The sequence below is a fragment of the Chrysochloris asiatica genome, unplaced genomic scaffold, assembly GCF_000296735.1.
Source record: "Chrysochloris asiatica unplaced genomic scaffold, ChrAsi1.0 scaffold00084, whole genome shotgun sequence".
In the NCBI taxonomy this organism is placed as follows: Eukaryota; Metazoa; Chordata; class Mammalia; order Afrosoricida; family Chrysochloridae; genus Chrysochloris; species Chrysochloris asiatica.
Window position 1 is genome coordinate 79,372 of NW_006408602.1, and position 7,839 is coordinate 87,210.

The 7,839-nt window shown below is 36.9% G+C and overlaps 1 pseudogene; it reads left to right on the forward strand.

Moving 5' to 3' along the window:
- The first annotated feature begins 563 nt into the window (after positions 1 to 563).
- On the forward strand, positions 564 to 3,409 carry LOC102837468 (annotated as a pseudogene).
- Positions 3,410 to 7,839: the final 4,430 nt, after the last annotated feature.

The window sequence follows — 7,839 nt, forward strand, 5'->3', positions numbered from 1 at the left end:
AAAGCATGACATTACTGGATGATTTAAAATGGAAAAAGTTGTGTTGCAGGGTTTTATTCTCTTATTCTACATATTAAATCTATATTCTAGACAAATAATTCATGAATATATGAATAAAAACATGGAATCAGAATTAGAGTAAAACTCATTAACATTTTGGGATATGCAGATGACACAACCTTGCTTGCCAAAAAATGAAGACTGCTTGAAGCACTTACTATTGAAAGTCAAAGAAAAACATGAAGGAAATCAAATTTTTCATCATGATAAATGTAGAAAACCTAGAAATTATCAGTGATTTAATTCCACTTGTATCAGCGATGAATGCTTATGAAGGAACTGTGAAGAAATAAACGGACTCATTGCATTAAGCATATGTGCTGCAAAAGACTTCTTCAAGTTTTGTTTGTTTTTATATACCACTTTGCTGACAGATTCTGCTCATAATCCACGGTCTTTTCAATCGTCTCATATGTATGTGAAATCTGGATAATGAAAACAGAAAACAGAAGAGCATTGACTGCATTCAAATTCTGGTGTTTGCAAATAATATGACATGTAACATGGAGTACAAAAAGAATGAACAAATACGACCATCTTCGGGAAAGAAAAATAGTATGGACATTAAATTGTTATTGTTACATACCATCGAGCCAGTATTAACTCATAGCAACCAAAGCACACACACACACAAAAGAATGAAACACTAATTGATCTTACACCAATCTCATAATCAGTACTAAACTAGAATACATTGTTGCTGCCACTGTGCCAGTCCATTTCATTGGTGGTCTTCCTTTTTTTTTTCACTGTCCCTCCACTTCACCAAGCATGATGTCCTTCTCGAGGCACTCGTCCCTCCTGAAAATATGTCCGATGTATGAAAGATGCAGTCTGGCCATCCTGACTGCTAAGAGGCATTCTGGCTGTACTTCTTTCAACACAATTTTTTTTTGTTCTTCTGAGAGTCCATGGTAATTTTAATATTCTCCTCCAACACCATAACTCAAATACATCAAGTCTTCTACAGCCTTCTTTATTCATTGTCCAGCTTTCACAATTATATCAGATTATCGTAAATACCATGTCTTGGTAAAATGCACCTTGGTCCTCAGACTGAAATCTTTGCTCTTGAACATTAAATATTAAAAAGTTTTTAATATAAGACATTATTTGATTTCTTGACTGCACTTCCATGAGTGTTGATGGCTGATATGAACAAAATCAAGTCTTTGACAACGTCCATCTTTTCTCCATTTAACTTGATTTTATTAATTGGTCGAGGGGTGAGGATTTTTATTTTATTTACAAAAAAAAAAAAAAAACCCATACCAAAGAGTGTGATCTTTGATCTTCATCAATAAGTATTTTAAGTCCTTTTCATTTTTAGATAGCAAGGTTGTATCATATACTTATTGTAGGTTGTTAAAGAGTCTTCCTCAAACCCTGATGCCATGTTCATATAATCCAGTTTTTCAGATTTTGCTCAGCATACATATTGAGTAAGTATGCTGAAAGAATGCTTGCTACTCTAGTGCACAGGTTTCCTCATTTTAAACCTTCCATTATTTCCTTGTTCTGTTCAAACAACTGCCTTTTTTGTCTATGTACAGGTTCCTCGTGAGCACAATTAAGTGTTCCTGAATACTCATTCTTTGCAGCGTTGTCCATAGCTTGTCATGATCCACATAATCAAAAACCTTTGCAAAGTCAATAAAGTACATGTAAACATCTCTCTGGTATTCTCTGCTTTTAGCCAAGGGCCATCTGATATCAGCAGTGATATTACTTATTCCATATCCTCTTCTGAATCCAGCCTGAACCCCTGGCAGATCCCTACTAATGTTTTGCTGCAGTAGTTTTTGAAGGATCTTCAGCAAAATGTTACTTGCATGTGATATTAATGATATTGTCTAATGATTTTGTCATTACATTTGGTTACCTCTCTTTGGAACATTTACAAACATGGATCTCTTCCAATCAGATGTCCAGGGAGCTGTCTTCCAACTTTCTTGGCATATGAGTGAATGCCTCCAGTGTCACATCAGTTTGCTGAAAAATTTTCAATTTATATTCCATCAAATTCTAGAGCCTAGTTCTTTGACAATGCCTTCACTGTCCCTTGGACTTGTGCCTTTCAGTATCATTGGCTCTTAATCATATGTTTCCTCTTCAAATGATTAAACATTGATGATTTCTTTTTGATACAGTGTCTCTGCATTCTTTCCATTTTTTGATGCTTTCTGCATTGTTCAATATTTTGACCAAAGAATCCTTCAATAATGAAAGCCAAGGCTTGAATTTTGTTTTCAATTCTCTCAGCTTGAGAAATGCTGGGTGTGTCCTTCCCTTTTGGTTTTCTAACTGTAGATCTCAGTGCATTTCCTTTTAATATTTTACTTTGTTTTCTAGAGTTACCCTTTGAAATTTTCTATTCAGCTTCTTTACTTCATTTCCTCTATTTGCTTTAGCATTCTCATGCTAGAGAACAAGTTTCAGAGTTTCTTCTGACATCAGTTTTGGTCTTTTCCTTCTTTCCTGTTTTCTTAATGATCTTTTTATTTCTGTACGATGGTCTTGATGTCACTCCACAACTGTTTTTGTTTTCAGTCATTAATATATACTTCATCAATTATGCTCTTGGGATGATCTCTAATTTCAGGTTTGGCACATTCTAGGTCATATTTAGGTTCTTATAGAATAATTTTAATTTTTCTTTAGCTTCAGCCTGAACTTCCATATGAGCAATTGATGGTCTGTTCATCAATTGTTGTTACATGCCATGTTTTTGCTGATAATATGGAACCTTTCCACCATTGCTTCCCACAGATGTAGCTTATTTGATTTCTGTGTATTCCATCTGATGAAGTCCATGTGCATAGTAGACTTTCAGGATTTTTAGAAAGGTATTTGCCACTTTTCTGGTTGCTGCATCATCACGTGGTGAGGACCTCTGTCTAAACCTCTGCTATGCTGTCCAAGTGTCGGCTGCGGTCGTGCAAGTCTTCCGAGGCAAGAAATTCACCACAGCAGTGGCACACTGCCAATGGGGCAACTGACTCATCAAGGTGCATGAGCGACCGTTGGACATGATTGACCACGCACCTTTCACTACAACCTACTGGAAACTGTTCTTTTCTGGGCAAATATCGGTTCACTGGCGTTGGACATCCGCATTTTTGAGAAAGGTGGTGGTCATATGGTTCAAATTTATGCAATATGCCAATCCATTTCCAAAGTCTTGGTTGCCTGTTTCCATAAATATGTGGATGAAGCTTCCAGGAAAGAGATCAAAGACATTTTCATCCAATACGACCAGACCCTGCTGGTAGCTGATCCCCATTGCTGCAAATACAAGAAGTTTGGGATCCCACGTGCCCATGCTGTATACCAGAAATTCTACCAATAAGCCCACCACAAGGAGGAGGATTCTCCTTTGTAATAAACAAGGGTTATGGGATTTTTTTTTTTAAATTTTCAAATCATAGAAATCTTTATCAAACAAAAAATCATATTGTGAAGCTATTTTTTCATCCATCAAGGTCTATGTACTTCTTCTTTTTTTTTTCCTCAGATGTGCTGATTACTTCCTATATTGGATTATTGCTTGCTTTACCTGATCTTTTTTTTTAAGTTTTTGTTTTAAATTGAGTGAAAGTTTACAAAGCAGATTATCAGTTTAACTTTCAACAAATCATATACTTTGTTTCATTATAATGATTATAATCCCAGTATTTCTCTGTATTCATTTTAGCACTTTTTTTTTTTTTAAACACTCAGGCATATATAATAATTTAAACTACTAAAGGACACATTCTGAAAGTCTGCCACTCAGTCCCTCTCTTTCCATGAATCTAGAGTCTTCAGCTGCTCCCTCTCTCCATGACCCCATCTCCACCTCTATCTCTGGTGTTGCTGCTTCTCTAGATAGGTCCCACATTCCACTTGTGCTCTTCTACATTGATGGTCCTAAGGTCCTCTGTTTCTGGACTGTAAGATTAACTAGTACCCAGTTTTTGTTATAAAACTTCTACTTTTACAATTGTGACAATCTCAATTAATCATGATAACAATTATTCACTATTGAATCAAAAAAATCTTATCTCCATTTCTTTTCACCAGATCGATCAAGACAAGATGAAAACTATTCAGTGGGGACTGCATCTCCCCCTACACATTCTTAAACTAAACTCCCTCTTGAAAACCTTTAAGCCAGTCACTTCATGCCTTTATTGTCCCCTCATTTTCGGTAACCAATGACTAAATTACCCGTCCCTATCTACCCTGTACACAGAAAGGATAGCATTGATATTTGATGTGAAGACACCTTCCCTCTCTGTTGGTATTTTGAGCTGCCGCATCCTTAAGTATAGGTCAAGTTCATCAAATTACAGCAATTTACTCTTACTTCCTTTATTAACTATTATATATATATATATTTATATATATATAAAATCTTCCTCTAGCTGGTAGTGTAGTGGTTATGAATTGGGCTGTGAACCTTAAGGTCAGCAGTTCGAAACTACCAGCTGCTCCACAGGAGAAAGATGAGGCGTTCTGCTCTTGTAAAGATTTACAGCCTTGGAAACCCTGTACAGGGTCACTATGAGTCAGGACCGACTTCACAGCACATAACAACAACAACAACAACAGTAGAGTTCTGATTATCAAGCCAATGATGCTAGGTCAAACAGGTACTACCTGCAAGTTTGGATGTTCTTGTATGTCCCCCCTCACTTCATATCAGCTGGATGCTTCACTCTCAACTCTAGCCTTCCATGGTTATATCCTTGTCGATGGACTCAGATGTCCCCAGGTCTCACCACACTTTGGATCAACCAACCCTTCCTCTTCTCTCTCCTATCTAGATCATCCAGAATCTTTGGAATGTGATTGAACTCAGCCCATTCTTCATTGCTGCCTTTCCCCCTCTTCCACTCACCAGTAGACCAATGTTTTTGCCAGAAAGCTGACATGTGTGCTCATGTAGTACCTTTGAGTTTCATTCTTAGAGGGGGTTTTGTCCTAAAGCAACTTGATTGCTTGCCTTGATGGCTTCCCATTGAACAACTTACTTATTCTTGTAGTAGTCAATCATACTCCATTTTTGTTTTGGGTTTTTCCAGATGATCTTTCTTTGAAAATGTATCTTCAGTTGCTCTAGCTGTTACAGGCTGTTCTGTTTGTCCTTTCTAGTGGGAATATCCCACCTCAGAAGGTTCTGGATAGGGCAAAGGCCCCGGAGGAGATTTATTTCACTGGACAAGTTCTAAAACCCCTTTTAGGTATTCCAATCAGTTATAGGCTGACAATGGGCTTACAAGATTTCTGTGATCATGTTTCTCGACATTCCTTTCTATTCCTATCCAGCTCAAGTGCCTATTTTACAATAGTAGGCAATGGAAACCAATAATCATAACACACTTAAGCATCTTAGTATTATTTCCCTTCTTTAGATATGCTTCAATCCATGAATCACAGAGCCCTGCTGTTCCATGTTTGAGCATGCAACACTATTTACTTCTGTCCAATTTAGGCCATGCAAACATGTCTCAGCATTCCCCTATATACCTTGTTCTCCCATCCCCTTCCCCTGCTTGTGTATCTCCCTCCCCAACACCCAAACAATGTCTACCCCCTACCCTGTGCTCTACCATCACCTCCCTCTGCCTCCCCCAAACACCCCTGCCCCACCGTCACTGGTTACCAACAAATAATTTTTTTCCTCTTTTAGTATGGATATCTTAACTTAAGTTTTTACAATAATGGTCTTAATCAATATTTGTCCTTTTGTGACTGAATAATTTCACTCAGCATAATGTCCTCAAGGTTCATCCATGTTATGTGATAGCTTACAGCTTCCTTGTTATTCTTCAAGGCAGCGTAATAGTCCATTATGTGTATGTACCACAGTTTGTTTATCCATTCTTCCACTGATGGCCACTTAGGCTGTTTCCATCTTTTTGCTGTTGTGAATGGTGCTGCTATGAACATTGTTGTGCATCTAGCTATTTGTGTTATAACTCATATTTCTTGAAGTTATATACCATGTAGAGGAATTGCTGGATCATAAGGTATTTCTATTTCCTATTTTCCAAGGAAGCGCCATACTGTTTTCCAGAATGGTTGAACAATTTTGCATTACCATCGGCAATATAGAAGGGTCTCAATCTCTCTACATCCTCTCCAGCATTTTTTTATCCTCTGCATTTTTGAACTACACTGTTATTGCTGGTGAGATGATATCTAATTGTTATTTTGATTTGCATCTCTCTAATGGCTAATGGCCACGAACATTTTTCCATATGTTTGTTAGCTGCTCGAATCTCTTCCTTGGTGAAGTGTGTGTTCATGTAATGTGCCCATTTTTAAATTAGGTTACTTGTCCTTTTCTTGTAGAGGTGTTGCAGTTTCCTATAGATATTAGAAAGTAGTCCCTTGTCTGATATTTCATTGTAAAAGAGTTTTTCCCATTCTGCAGGCTCCCTTTTTCTCTTTTGGTGAAATCTGATGCACTTAAGTTTCTAATTTTTAGAATGTCACAATCATCTATTTTGTCTTCTTTTGTTTATGTTATTTTTGCAATGTTTTTAGTCTGTGTGTGCTCATGATTAGAGTCCTTAATTTTGTCCCTAGTTTTTAATTGATGACCTTTATAATTCTGGGATTCACATTTAGGTCTTTTATCCATGCTGAGTTGTTTTTGTATATGGCATGAGAAAAAGGTTTTATTTCAATCTTTTGCATATTGATTTCCAGTTTTGCCAGCACCATCTGTTGAAGAGACTATATCTTCCCCACTCAATGTACTTTGGCACTTTGTCAAAATCAGTTGGCTGTTTGCGGATGGGTTAATTTTTGTATTCTCAAATCTGTTCCATTGATCTAAGTATCTTTCATTGTAACAGTACTAGGCTGTTTTGACCATTATAGCCATGTAGTATATTTTGAAATCAGGGAGTGAAAGACTTCCAACTGTTTTGTTCTTATTAAACAGTGCTTTGCTTATTCTGGGTCTCTTTCCTTTCCATATAAAGTGTGTAATTGATTTTATTTTTTCATCTCTCTGAAGAATGACACTGTAATCTGGATTTGGATTGCATTATATTGACTCGATGGCACCTAACAACAATAAAAACAATATGAGTAGATTGCTTTGGGTAGTATCAAAATTTTTACAATGTTACACAACAACAACAACATCTTCCTATTCCAGAGCATGATATATTCTTCCAGTTTTGGAAATCTCTTTTAGTTTTTTGTAGTAGTGGTTCATAGTTTTCTTTGTCTAGGCCCCTTGTTTCTCTGGTTACATTTATTCCTAAATATTTCATCCTTTGGGTGGCCTTTGTAAATAGTATTGCTTTCCTAATTTACTTTTCAGCACTTTCATTATTGGTATAGAGGAAACCAACTGATTTTTTTATGTTGATCTTGTACCCTGCCACTTTGTTGACTCTTCCAATGAGTTCCAGTATTTTATTGCTGAGTCTTTGGGACTTTTTAATGTACAGGATCATATCATCTGCAAATAGGGAGACTTTTACTTTCTCTTTGCCAATTTGGATGCCTTTAATTTCCATATCTTGCCTTACAACTCTGGCTAAGACTTTCAAAACAATATTGAATAAGAGTGGTGATAAAGGGCATTCTTTCTGGTATCTGTTTGCAATGGGAAAGCTTTCTATTTCCCTCCATTGAGCGTGATGCTAGCTGTTGGTTTTGTATGTTGTTGTTGTTGTTGTGTGCCATCGAGTCGGTTCCGACCCATAGCGACCCTGTATAGGGTTTCCGAGGGTGTAAATCTTTACGGGAGTAGAAAGCCTCATCTTTCTCCCG